This window comes from Passer domesticus, chromosome 8 (assembly GCF_036417665.1).
Source record: "Passer domesticus isolate bPasDom1 chromosome 8, bPasDom1.hap1, whole genome shotgun sequence".
Taxonomy (NCBI): Eukaryota; Metazoa; Chordata; class Aves; order Passeriformes; family Passeridae; genus Passer; species Passer domesticus.
The window spans coordinates 27,083,060-27,097,670 of record NC_087481.1 but is presented as its reverse complement, the minus strand read 5'-3'; the positions used below and the strand labels follow the sequence as shown (position 1 = coordinate 27,097,670).

At 44.6% G+C, this 14,611-nt stretch overlaps 1 protein-coding gene and 1 long non-coding RNA gene across 13 annotated transcripts in view; both read right to left on the bottom strand.

The window, feature by feature from the left end:
- PRKG1 (protein kinase cGMP-dependent 1) overlaps positions 1 to 14,611 on the bottom strand; it is a 368,725-nt gene that overhangs the window by 64,516 nt on the left and 289,598 nt on the right. The gene's annotated exons all lie outside the window — the stretch shown is intronic.
- Positions 7,226 to 8,916, bottom strand: LOC135306286 (uncharacterized). Its single transcript, XR_010367086.1, has 3 exons — positions 8,816 to 8,916; positions 8,464 to 8,550; positions 7,226 to 7,501 (listed from the first exon to the last, which is right to left on the bottom strand). It is a non-coding gene; the product is annotated as an uncharacterized LOC135306286 (long non-coding RNA).

Genomic DNA, 14,611 nt, shown 5'->3' with positions numbered 1-14,611 from the left:
TTTGGGGTTTGGAGCAGCCTGGGACAGTGGAAGTTATCCCTGCCATGGCAGGGGTGGCACTGGATGGGGTTTGAGGTCCCTTCCCACCCAAACCAATCTGTGACCCTATGGACACAGCCACATCCAGTTGTTCCCTGATGTTCACCATTTCCTTCCCTAAAAAATGAGGATAAAAATTCATTTCTTAGCTCAAGAAACTGGAGAACCTCAAAGGACCACCCAGAGCAGGTGGGTCAGTGCCTGCTCCTTGGTGGCTGCCCTGCAGAACCTGCCTAAGAGAGTCCCTGGCAGAAACCTCCCGTCCTGTGGGACCTCAGGAGATGAGTGCTGAGATCAGCTGAGAATGCTGTTAATGAGGTTTTCAGAAATAAAAAATGAGGTCTTCCCTGGTGGGTTTTAAATTATGCCACAGGACTATCCAGAGGTTCCCAATTTGCTGCTATTTGAGTTTTTTAATTCATTTTCCCACCTTCCAGCACTGTACACTTGACCTTGTTACAATATTGTTAATAAGGTTGATTTAAAGCATTTAGTACAAGACATGTCAGATAGGGGAAAAAATGGAAAAAATGAGTTATTAGCTTAAATTTAGCAATAAGAGCTCAAAGCCCAATATCTCTATCTTCACGTCTGTTTTATTGGGTATTTTCTGATAACACCATGACTTTCAGGTGGGAGATAAGAATCAGCTTTGCTGGGTATTCTGAGGAGTGGTACCCAAATTTGGTGATCTATCCTTTAAAAAGAGGAATTTGCCTACCTGGAGACTTAAAACTGTCTTTTTAAAGCTTTGGTTACCTTTTATTTCTATAAATAAAATTAAATGAAATAATTTTTTTAATAATAATTAATAAATAATTTCTATAACTTCACCTGCATCTTGGCCTATAGCTGCAGCAGGGGGAGATGCAACAACCACCTGCCTATTTTTTATTTTGTAAAAAGAAATAAATAATCAAGGTTTTATGTGCCAAAACCAAACTAAATCCAACTGGGGTGGAAAGAAATTAATTCCTGGCCCTGGTTGGGCACTGGGAGTACAACAGCAGCATTAGGAGAGCAATTTAGGGATGTGACCCAGCAGATTCCCAGGAGGAAAGGGATGGATCCCCATTCCCAGGCTCATCTCCCACTGCTGGTGGTGTGCAGATGGATGGTGCTACTGCTCTGAATATCCCAAAAATCTATTTATGGCAGTGACAGCCGCTGAACCTTGACACCTCCACCTCTTTTGTGCTGTGGAGCAGCTTCTCTCTATCTGGTGGACATGCCCCCCCTGCCACGAAGGATTTCACTGCTCTGAGGACACCTTTAAGGTGATTTTATAGGGGTTTTATATGGCAGGTGCTGCTCAACACCTAAATATGAGGGTGGAAGATTCAGCACTCAGCACTGGGAAGGCACAATAAAAACCTCAGCAATTATTACACTCATCATTTCAAGCCATGATGACCCTTCAAGAAACCTGGTCTTCCTTTTTTCACTTTTATGAGGTGAGCAGGTGTTTAAGAACAAAATGGGATGAATTCCAACACAGTGTTTGAATCTGAGGCCATTCAGCACAGGATGGACTCACAGCACTAAAAATCAGGAGCAAAAGTGCTCCTCCTCCATCGGAGGGTCTGCACTAAACCACTTCCAGTGTTAAAATGGGTAAGAATTTATGGAAATTTCATTAGGGAATAAAATGTTTTTTATAAAATAAAATGTCTGTCAAAAGAGGAAATAAAGCTCAAAGCTTAAATAAAATATATATGGGGAAAAATGCCTAGATATGAGGCTTAATTATAGCCCTGGATTTTAAAAAATAGCACTGGAATAGTCTGGGAAAGTCACCTGGAAAGTAAGAATTATATTTTCTTAATAAATGTTCTGATATTAATATTCCCATGGGCCTTTCAGGCTTGGCAGAAAGTAGCACTGGGTGTCCTTGGGATGTGAGTGTCTCCATGGGAATCAAATTCCTCCTCAATGAGTTTTCTAAAAGAGGAGAATTTTGGTGCATTCAGGACAACGTGAAGTTTTAGATAAAAATTTCTGTCTTCTGGGAGTATTCACATTCCAAATGTGTGTTTCAAGGAAGGATCCCACTGTTTCAGTGTCCAAGGCCAGGCTGGTTTGGAGCAGCCTGGGATAGTGGAAGATGCTCCTGTCCATGGCAGGGGTGGCACTGGGTGGAACTTAAGGTCCCTTCCAGCCCAAATAGTTTAGGGATTGATATTTGGGTTGGATATTCCCTAGATAGATAACATATAAAGAAAATAATAACTATTTATTTCCTGACAAATAACACTTTCCAGATCCACAACTCACAGGTTTTCAAACCCCAGGGGAACACAATTTCCTGTGGCAACTGTCTGTTGGTGATGAGTCAGGAGCCAAAGTTGGACTGGAACTTCCAGAAGCTGGAGTGCCAAGGGAAGGTGGCAGATGGATTTGGGATGTTTGCCTGAACACCTGTGCAAAGTGGCACCCTCAGCTGAGTTTCCACCCAGGTGTCCACAGTTCTAAGAGCCAAACAGCCTTTGCTGAAACATCTGCCCAGAGCCAGGAGGATCCATTTCACTAATCCCATTTCAGTAAAACAAAAGTTCCACCTTCTATTTATTCCACTGAGCTTTTCTGAGTTCTTCAGGCAAACAGAGGGATGGATTTCTGGCAGTGCTGGGGTGGGAACACTGAGAAGTCACAGAATCATGGAATGTTTTGTGTTGGGAGGGCCATTAGTGATCAGCTCATTCCACACCTGCCATGGGCAGGGACATCTCCCACTGTCCCAGGCTGCTCCAAGCCCCATCCAGCCTGGCCTTGGGCACTGCCAGGGATCCAGGGGCAGCCACAGCTGCTCTGGGCACCCTGTGCCAGGGCCTGCCCACCCTGCCAGGGAACAATTCCTAATTCCCAATATCCCATCCATCCCTGCCCTCTGGCAGTGGGAAGCCATTCCCTGTGTCCTGTCCTTCCATCTCTTGTCCCCAGTCCCTCTCCAGCTCTCCTGGAATCCCTTTAGGCACTGGAAGGGGCTTTGAGCTCTCCCTGGATCCTTTTCCAGTACCTGTGGGCTGCCATCTGTCACAGCCCCTGCTTTGCCTTTTCTCTAGGCACAGAAACTCCATTTGTGGCACCCCTTGGGGAATCCACCTGCCTGGGAAGGGAATTCCAGTTAAATCCAAGAGCTGCCCCAACACAGTGAGGATTTACACTGCAGGCATTCCCATGTGCAGCTGAAATCCTTATTGTGGCTGACTTTCAAGGCTGAAAGAGATGAGTATCTCATCCCTTATCCCGTGCTTCCAAATCCTGCATGGAATCTGTATTTAACCCCTGTAACCTGCACCCATCCCACCATGGCTGGATCTGCTGGCATAAGGACAAGCAAGGAAGCACAGAATTGTTGGAAGAGCCCTCTAGGATCACCGAGTCCAACCGTGCACCCAGTCCTCCCCTAAACCCTGACCCCAAGCGCCACATGCACAGTTTTAATCCCTGCAGGAAGCCACGGTGTCCCACCAGTGTTTCCCACTGTGGAGGTGGGAACAATGCTCAGAAATCCCTCTCTGCTGATGGAAAAAACATTTCCAGTGGGCCCACCATTCCCACTGCTCCCAGGAAACCCTCAATGATGTTGATATCACTTACTACAGTGTTTCCAGCAGCTCAGAAAGGCAGGGAAGAGCAAACACAGCCAGAGGAATATTCTATGGGAACTAAAACTGGTATTTGTAGGTAAACCGTGGCTTAAGTATAGTCTGAAGTGACAGATAAACCCAAATCTGAGTGACACAATGCTGACAACTGGGATGGCAGAACCTCCTTTCCTGCCAAACCCATTAATGATTCAACCCAGTTACTTGTGCAATTTATTCAGAATTATTGTAATGAACCAGAGTCTCACTAGTCCGTAATTAATTATATTCCCCAAGTGAAACAACCCAGGGGTACAAAATTATCACTTTTTCATTAAAGTGAAATAAAACCCTACCACACCCCATCCATTGCTGTTATAATCAGCCACTAGGCAACAAGAGCATCTTTAAGACATATTAAATGTTAATTATCCCATTCAAGGACAAATCAATTAAACCTTGAACAAATCAGAAGAGTTTCTAGAAACTGGTGCCTTGCAGACCTACTCCGCATAAGGAACTTCTCTGCCAGCCTTGATCAGATCATTCAAAGCCAGGCAAAGCCAAAAACCCAGGAAATGACAAAACCCCATGAAACTGGCACAGATAAAGAGGAAACCATTGATTTGCATTATTTTCCTCAAAAAGGAATAGCAGCAGCAACAGAATTCAGCAGCCAGAGCCACATGAAATGGTCCTTGACACATTTCGTTCATGAATGACTCAGCAGCTGCCCTTTAATATTATTTAATAAGTTAAGAGACAAACACAAAGTGGGAATAAAAAGGCCTCCAAGACCATTGATAAACTGACGCCAGCCTTGTCAACTCTTTCCCTGTGAGGGTGGGCAGGCCCTGGCACAGGGTGCCCAGGGAAGCTGTGGCTGCCCCTGGATCCCTGGCAGTGCCCAAGGCCAGGCTGGACAGGCCTTGGAGCAGCCTGGGACAGTGGAAGGTGTCCCTGCCCATGGCAGGGGTGGAATGAGCTGATCCTTAATGCCCCTTCCAACCCAAACTGTTCTGGGATTCAAAGAAATCCAAGTCCTTTTTCCCATGGCTACCTCACCCCTCTCCAAGCCCTGGAGACTGATATCAGCTTGGGCCTGGATGGAAAATGTGGATCCCCCCAATTGAGAAGTGATCCAATGCTTCTCCTGAGCTCCAGCAGGAACACAGGGTCACAGGGTCATTGTCCCATTATGACTTCAAAGGTCCTGACAATTAAAATCCTTCCCTTCCACTCGCTCCCTATCCTTAATCTGTAATCTCCACATGGGAAAAGTATCTTCTGTAGCCATAAAAGGAGAAATAAGGCTACAAGGTTAACTCCAATACTTTATTACAGGCCTTTCATTAAGAGATTCCAAATGATAAAACATTTCCTAAATGAGCCTGCATTCCTTGGAGATGTCCTGCTTAGGGAGCTTTAACCATAAAATATCTGATGTTGTTCAAGGACACGCTGGGGGCGAGTTTAAAATCTGAATTTTTCCTCATTTTTTTCAGCAGCCGGACAGTAAAACAACAGTGCAAAAGCCTCTGACTTTTTCAGCATTCCAAAGAGTTTCAGCTCTCCCAAGTTTCCTAGGTGGAGGGATCTCTCTCCCAAACAGCCAAATTATTTCCAAATTATTTCTTACTTATTATTTCTCCAAGTCTCTAAGAGCCAGTCCAGAAAGGACACATGATAGAAGATTAAAAGAATATAATGCAATGCCTATAGATTAATCCTATGCTCTTGTGGACACCCCCAAATCCATGGAGATTAGATATATTTCCATTTTCCTGACAATAAAAACCAGGCCGAAGGGCTTTTTGAAGCCAAGAGTGGCAATAACCCCTGTTAAATGCCAGATTCCTTAGCTTAAATTATTTCTCTTGGGTTTTATTCCCCCAGGAATTTTTCTAAAGCAACTCCAAGTTGTCATTTGAGAGATTTAGCTTGGAAATTATGGAAAACTTTAGGAAAACTTGGAGCAGTGCAATAGGTGATGCTCCTTCCTTGGAAAGTTTAAAGATTAGGCTGGACAAGGGAACAATGACTTTGCTCCAGGAGTTGGGACATCCCTGCTTGGAGCAGGAAGTTGGAGCGGGGACCTTTAGAGCTCTTTTTGGGTGAATATTCAGCTGACTTTTCTCTATTTCCTGCTCATACGGCTCCACTCCCTCTGGCAAAACCAACTCATTTGTAAATGTCCCTGACTAAAAACCACAGCCCCAATTCCAGGTCCCATGAAGAACAAGAACCAAACACCTTTTTGTGCCACCTCTGTTTTCCTTTAGGCAGCTTTATCCTAAAGGTTGAAGAGAGCAGTGGGAGAATTTCAGACCCCAATTCCAGATGCAAGACATGAGAGAAAATCCCAGCCAGAGCCATCCTTACAAGCACTGCATTAACCCATGGAAATGAGAGATGTTGGGAATACCCAGCTTCAGAAAAGAACAATATTGGCTTTCAAATTTTACTACGTTTCCTGGAGGACATTTCAAAGTGTCCAAGGTTAAAAGGTCAGGATGTTAAAATCCCAGGAAGGCTTCACCAGCAGTGGAGAACTGGGACCATATCCTGGTTGTTTGATGCAAGATTTACTCTGCATCTTTTGCACAAAGGCTTGGACGTCATGGGTGCAAAATCTCCCAGCCTCTTCACTGCCTGATGCATTCCCTTTGCTCCACTGAACTCCCAAATATTCCCAGCAAGTTTTACCATGCCTAATTCCTGTCCTTTCAGTATGGAGAAGATGCCCCTGCCCAATGCTGCAACCAAGGGTGTAGACGAGCTGCAGTACCATGGAAGAGCTGAGTCCCTTCAGTCTATAGGAGTGTCCAGGAGCTTCCTGCCCAGGAACTTCACATCCCTTTCTCTCTGCCTGATTTAATTTCCTTTAATTTTTTTCCCCCTGGGATGGTTTGGAAGGCTTCAATCCAGGACAAGAAGCTCATTTATTACAAAGGAATCCTTCCCTTTGAGGGTGGGCAGGCCCTGGCACAGGGTGCCCAGAGCAGCTGTGGCTGCCCCTGGATCCCTGGCAGTGCCCAAGGCCAGGCTGGACAGGGCTTGGAGCAGCCTGGGACAGTGGAAGGTGGCATGGGTGGAACTGGATGATCTTTAATGGCCCTTTCCAACCCAAACCATTCCAGGATTCTGATATTCCCTGTCACCATCTCAGCCCCAGAATGGTGCAAAAGTTCTATTTTAACACAATTTTTTGGCGGTGAAGTTCCCAAATATTTTACATCCAAAATTATACTACAGGTTGAGAAAATAAACCAGCACCTAGGACAAATGCTGAGTAACCTCCTGTAATATTCATTTTCATCTTTATAAGATCATGTTCTGTATAAAACTCTAAAACCTTCCAGTTTCTTCTCAATTCTACAACTGCCAGCCTTTCATTTCATTACAGCCTGACTGCGGACATAATGGAATTTAGCAGGTGCCTTAAGGATGTGTAATTTACAACTTTAGACTTCAGGAATCAAGAACTGGATTTTACAAACCCAGGGGCTGAGGGGGGGAAAAATTAAATATAAAAATTTTTGATGAATTTAAATCTCTGCCAGCCCCTTCAGCAGCCAGAGTGAAATTGCTTCATTAGAGAAGTTCTGCCACATAACCCTAAACCACTTTTTCAGCCTGAACAAACCCAAGATTAAATTGAGATGAAGGTTGCCCACAGCTTTAGGGGTTTTAAATGAACTTATCCCCTTTTTTTATTGAATATAAATACAGCTAAACCTCTGAAAATGTCTGTTCCATCCAAGGCATGCAATTCAACAATTCCCATCCCTTCTGTTGGATTTGGGACAATCTGTGGTGAAATTCCTTGGAGAATCACTGACACCTTGCTTCAAACAGCAAAAGCCTGTAGAGACCTTGGTGACAAACATAAATTTAAAGAAATAAACACAGGAATTTTAAATTATTGACAGCAAATCTGCACTTTTTAGGGGGTCTCAAAGCCTGGGCAGCTCTGTGGGTCTTCACTGGGAATTTGTCCCATGCTCATGAGGTTCTGGAAGAAGCCCCAGGATAGTTTTTAGAGTGCAATAAATGGGTGTGGGATGTCAAAATCACCAGTGGAAAGATTGGATTGGGGCAGATCATGGAGGCCAAGAGGAAGAGCTGGGGATTGAGGCAGGAAAATTGAGGAGTCAGGACCCAAACAAAAGGGTCAAAGCAACCCTGATGGATAAGAGCAATTCCAGAGCAGCCTCACAGTGCCCAGCCAGAAAACCTCTGGAAGGTTTTGCCACGTGGAAATCTTGAGACTTTCTATATAGGGAACCCTCTTGCTGAGAGACAAGTCCAGAAATAAGCTGTGAGACATCAGGAGAGAGGAAATGAGCTGAAAGTTCAGTGAAGAGAGGAAAAAAACACCAAAAAAAAGGCAAAAAGGAGGAAACAAACCCCTGCAATCCCCAAGGGAGGCTGGAGAATCAACACAACTCTTCCACCACATGTAGGAAGCTGGGGATGCCAAGAGAAGTTTATAGCTGGCAGCTCTGAATTCCACTCATAACTCTCCCAAAATGGACTGGGTGGTCCTGGGTTTTTTTAGGGATGGCTTTACTTCAATCCCCCTAGGCCTGAGATCCAAGGACACCCTACAGCCTGGGGCTTCAAAAAGTACAAAACAAAAGTGAGTTGGGGGAAGCAAACTGGGGGTAAATGACATCATTACCTGAAGCTGTAAGTGGAGGATTAACCCAATATGTAGATGGACCAAAATTATAATTGTCTGAAAAACTCATGACCATTGTCCATCTCGGGTGTAGCCCCTTGGAGGCTTTTGACTGCCCAAGGTGTATCTATTGAAGACCTTTTTAATAAATACCTGCTTTTATTCTCTTACTCTTGTCTAGCCTCTGTTCTAGGGAGCCACTCCAAGGCTTCAGGTGGATCAGTGACAATGTGGTTCAGCCTAACAAAACGTGAGTGGCTCATTAAGCCCTAAGGGGAGCACGCCTAAACAAACAACCCCACCCCTCTATGTGCAGCAAAAAGGACCCTGGGTCTCCCCCACACAGACTTCACAATAAAAACCAGGCCCTCCTAAGAGCAAAACCATCCCCAAACCCCATTTCTGGGAGCCAAACCCAAAGGTAGCCCCAGCTCCTCACACCAATCCTGGTGCTGTCACAGGAGCGCTGCCTCTCACAAGAGCCATGTTCAGGCTGTGCCCTCACCTAAATTAACACCCAAATTTGTGTAGTGATAACACAGGTCACTATTTTTCAATGTTACCCCTCTCAGGGTGGGTATTCCCAGCCAGCCTTGCTGCTCTCCAAGATCCCAGTGGCCAGGCTGGCTCCAGCCCCCTCTTTGAAGTCACAGTGACACCACACAGGGACAGGTGGGGACAACAGGAATCTGCTGGAATGCACCAGGGAATTAAAAGCTTAAGTGTATCTTTTGTGTCAACAGCCAGGGCAACTCAAAGTGAGATCAGAGGCTGCCACTGAAAGTGGAGCTGTTGGAGCCTGATCTGCCATCACCAGCACAAACAGCCCCTGTGCCAAGTCTGGACATGGGTAGAATGATCCACTCTGAGACTTAAAAATGATGTTAATAATCATTAAATTCAAAGGAGGAGACTGCTAGAGTGATGGCTGTAAAGAAATAGGAATGTATACAGGACAGGAATAGTACTCACCCTATGAAACTCTGGGTGTTTAGGGAAGGGAGGGTGAGGAGAACAGCAAACATAAATAAATCAGGATTATTCCTGCATTGTTCCCAGGTTGGCGTCACTGCCTGAGCCCCATCCAGTGCCTAAAGAGGCTCCAAGGGAGCTGGAAAGGGACTGGGGACAAGGAATGGGGGACGGGACAAGGGGAATGGGTTCACACTGACAAAGGGGAAATTTAGATGGGATATTGGGAATAAATCCTTCCCTGGCAGGGTGGGCAGGCCCTGGCACAGGGTGCCCAGAGCAGCTGTGGCTGCCCCTGGATCCCTGGCAGTGCCCAAGGCCAGGTTGGACTTTGGGGCTTGGAGCACCCAGGGACAATGGAAGGTGTCCCTGCCCATGGCAGGGGTGGGAATGGATGGGCTTTAAGGCCACCACTGCCCCATATCCCCAAGTGCCACCTCCACACATCTTTTAAATCCCTCCAGGAATGCTGATCCCACCACTGCCACCTGTCCCAGTGCTTGGCAACATTTTGGTGGAGAAATTTTCCTTGATATCCAACCTGAACCTCCCCTGGCGCAGCCTGAGGTCGTTTACTTTGGTCCATTTGTGTGTAAATTACAGCAAGCAAAATGCAAGGCATGAGCTGACATTATTCTGTATTTTAGAGGTGGAATTATTTTAATATGGGTGTAATGGAGAACATTTGATTATTTATAAAGCACAGGCCTGAACATTTAATTATAATGGTGCCTCATAATGATCACCAAATGAGTGGGCCCTGCATCCCAATTCCAGGTTGCCATGCAGAAAACTCCTTCAATTTTCTAAACTTGATAAATTACAGAAATTTTAGATGGAGTTCCAAAGCCTGACACACAAACCCAAATCCATCCTGGGTAGACATGGAGATTTGAACAGAAACCACATCACAAGGTGCTGTTGTAAATTTAGCTATAAATTTAAGTTGATATCCCGTTTTTTGCTCTCTTTTCCACTCTTCAATTCCATCTTGTTGTAAACCTGCTCTGAGGGTTTGCTGACATGGATTATCCTGCCTACATCCCATGAATTAATTCCTACTCCTGCATCCCCCATAGGCATCTTCACTTGTTTGGGTGTTTGGGGTTTTTTTTAAAGGAAGTTAAAGAGAATTCAAATTCATTGCTGCTTTCCTCAGTTCCACTTAATGCTTACAAACTTGAACAGAGCTGGGGGGAGTATTTTGATGGAAGCATTTTCCCAGGAAAAATGTGTGATTTCCTCACTGGAACTCTTGTTCAGGGGTTTTTCTCTCCTCTCATTAAAAACACATTTATTTCAGAGCATGCATTTTTTCCCCAACTAGAAACATTTGTTCTAAACCATCATTTTGACACAAACATTCTCATTTTGAAATTCTAGGGTAAAACATTTGGATCTAATAGTTGATGGTTATTATTGACAGCAAGGTATTGCTGCAGGACAAAAATCACATGGGAATTTTTCCCCCCCATCATTTCATTTTTTCCTTTTGCACAGCACAGGAATTACCTGCAAAAAATCATGAAAAGAGGGAAAATGGAAAAGTTTGGAGCCTTCAGCCCTGCCAGGTTGTTTCACACCTTCCAGATGGAAAAAACAAAGTTCAATCCCAGGGTTTTACTCTTTCCAGGAAGCAAGAACCAGATCTGACCCCTGAAATCTCTTCCATCAGCACCCATTCCACTCATCCCACTTCAGACAGGAAAATAAATCCTCCAAATTGTGCTACTTTAAAAAAAAATTATAAATTAAAACCATATTCTTTTGATGTGAATGGTGCTCCAGCAGCTTTCTAAGCCAATAAATAGCAGTAATGTTTATTATTTCTTATGCATTCTTTAGTGCAGCAATTTTTTTTTTTCAGGCTCTGAAGGAACACAGAAGAAAAAAGATATTGGAAAAATTTTTGGAGATGTTCACTGCAGCAAGAGCAAATATATGGGCAACTATAAGCCTTCTGTAGTGCTGCTTTGCCCCAAACCCCTGGAATTCTGCCTTCCTTCTCCCATCTGGCACACTCTGCTTGCCCAACATTAGATTTTTTTTATTATTATTATTATTTTTAACTCAGCAGGAAGAATATTGTCTGTGGTCTTTAGACAACATCTTCAAAAGACAAAAAACCCAAAACCAATCTGAGTTCCCGGACTATGACTCAGTTAGAGAAAAGCAAGAACAATTTCATAAGCTGTGATTTTGTAAACCAGCAATTGTCTTTAAGACTCCAAACCACTTGATTATTTACTAACTACATTTGAGTCATCAAGTTGGGTCTGAGTGTAACTTCCCTACACAAATTATTTCTGCCCTTTTTGTGAGGAGTAGTAAAACTCTGATTTTTTAGACTCCTAGAAAGGTTTGGGTTGCAAGGGACTTTCTCTCCTAATGGCTCTTTTTCCCTGAGGGAGATTTTGGGTTGATAAAAATATTTTAAAGGCAGACATTAAAAGGCTGAGAGAATTGGGATTGTTCAAGCTAGAGACAGGAAGTTTTGGGGTGACCTCACTGTGTTCTTCCAGTGCCTGAAGAAGACAACAGGGAAAATGGAGAGATATTTTGGACAAAGGATGGAGTGCTAGGACAAGGAGGAATGGCTTCAAACAGACAGAGGGGAAATTTAGATGGGATATTGGGAAGGAATTGTTCCCTGTCAGGGTGGGCAGGCCCTGGCACAGGGTGCCCAGAGCAGCTGGGGCTGCCCCTGGATCCCTGGCAGTGCCCAAGGCCAGGTTGGATGGGGCTGGGAGCAGCCTGGGACAGTGGAAGGTGTCCCTGCCATGGCAGGGGTGGGATTTTGAATCTTTAAGCTCCCTTCCCACTGAAACCACTCCATGATTCTGATATTCAGTTTTTTTTTTTTTTTTCTTAGAAAATAAATGAAAAAACAAGGTGAATTTTTGTGCACCAGCCTTTCATTTCTGACCATCCCCATTCCTTCAGAACCAGAGGTGTTTCCATGAGGATCTATTTGACCAGCCTGACTAAGGTGGTGCCAGCTCTCTGCACAAAAATTAGGAAAAACCTTGAGATTATAAACTGAGCTGTTTGTGAGAACACAGAATTGAACTGTGGGTGCTGAGATCCAGCTCCAAACCTTGATATAAATATAATATTTTATGTAAATTATATTTGTATAGAAATAATTACAACAGTTTTAAGACACAGCATTTTCTTTTCTATAAAAATTGTGATTCTTGTTAACAAAAAAGTTGGGCTGAGTTCAGAAGATCCCAGAATGGTTTGAGTTGGAAGGGATTTTACAGATCATGTACTTCCAGCTGCCTCACCATGGGCAGGGACACCTTCCAGAGATCTTCACAAGTCACTAAATGTGCCAGAAAATGTAAAGACAGTAAAGGAAAATTGGCTTCACCTGGCTTGTTGCCACATGTATAATCTCAGACAACAGACTCTAAAAATCAACAAGTCAACTGCACATCTGAGAACTCTGATGAACAGCCTCAAGCAGCAGATGGCTCATCCAAAAAGAAAAAAAATCCCAAACAAGCACCATTAAAAGCCCCAACCTACTGTGGCAATTAGTGCCACACTTTAAAGAGAGCAGGAGGAAAAGGAAGATTTAAAAACTGCCTGAGGACATTCAACCCAGCAAGGATCAGAAATGATTAAAGCTGCAGCTCTGGTTCAGGATGTTGGTCAGCAATTAATTCTGGGCGCTGGAAATGCCACGTTTATGGAGCTTTGGGAGAATCCATTCTGTGTTGTGATTTTATGCAGAAAGAGCCAATAATATCAGCTCATTCCTGCTGGAAAAGCAGAAACAAACTGTTCCTCAGGAGTCCCAGTGCAGTGCTCCCAAGCAGGATGCTGTGAGAGCCACCACACCTTGCTCTGCCCTCTGGGAAATGTCCTTTCCAGCTCATTCCTTCATATATTGGCAAAAATAGGCCCAGAATCATGGAAATCAGCACAGAATTCCAGGATGGTTTGGGCTGAAACCTTAAAGCTCATTTTGTCCTCACTTTCTGACACATGCAGGGACATCTTTGACTATCCCAGGGTGCTCCAAGCCTTAGACACTTCCAGACTGTGTCAGGATTATGCTTTTTGGGGATTCTACCACTTCCCTAGGCACTCTGTTCCAATGCTTTACAACCCTTTTGGTGCAGAAATTCCTCCTGATGTTCAGCCTGAACCTCTCCTGGTCATTTCGTCTTCTCCTGTTGCTTGGTACCTGGGAAAAGAGCCTGACTTGGAGGAAGGGAAGCAAATCCATCGTGCTTGTAACACTGGAATTAAGCAAACCACAAAGGGCCTGATGGAAATTCCACAATTTTGCAATCATAAACCTCCTCCATCTGTTCTTGAGCTGAGGGCATTGAGGCCAGGCCATCCCAACAGCAGCCTGGGCAGGGCAGGGCCACATTTTCCACCATTTAATTGAATTTTTGCCATGGGGTGTCCTCAGGAGATCAATCAGCTCCAAGGCCCAGATGCCTCCAGCCCTGAGGGGAGCAGATGGTGACACCATCCCCGTGTCACTTTGCCTCTCCACTTGCAGCTGTCCCAGCTTTGGAGCTCTCACCCTCCAAAGCCTCTGGGAGGGTTTTGTTTCAAGGAATTGCCAACAGCTTTCCCAAAACCTGGAAAAGCTTCCTGCGCCTCAGGGTGATGGATCTAAATCCATCAGGGATGGATCTAAATCCTTCAGGGCTCCCAGCTCCCTAGCAGGGAAAGGGAAATAAAGGCTGAAAGATCTTCTGAGATCACCCAATGCTTGCAAGACGTGTAAAAAGCATCTGAGATAATGGATGACAAAAATTCCAGCCAGTCCTTGGAGACCATGTGTCAGATCCACAGTCCATGGGATACACACAGGGCACAGGTGTTGGGAAAAAGGGGAAAAACACCCTGGATTTATGGAAGAAATCCCATTATTTAGCACCAAGGGTGGCAAAAATGATTCTCAACTTGCCAGAGTGAGAAGGTTGGGTTTATTATTCTTTCGGGGTTGTTTTTATTCATTCTCCTGCACATCAACACGTGCACTGCTTCCATTTTATGGTGGCCTCTACATATGGGTACATCACCATCTCCATCTCCATGGAGCTCCTAGCTGGAAAACTGCATTATCCTGGACTGCATTCCTACCCCATGGATGCTTTTAATTCCCTTTTCTACTCTTCCAAACTGGGAATAGGGAATGTCTCAGCATTGTGACCAAGGAATGGCTTCATGCCAAGAGGAACCATCCCAGGAGGGAATCTTTCCTCATTGTCCTTCCACCCCACAGCCCATTTTTCCAGCCCTTTCCCATCATAAATTCAATCTGCTTTCCTACACCAGAATTTTGCTGCTTCTCAAG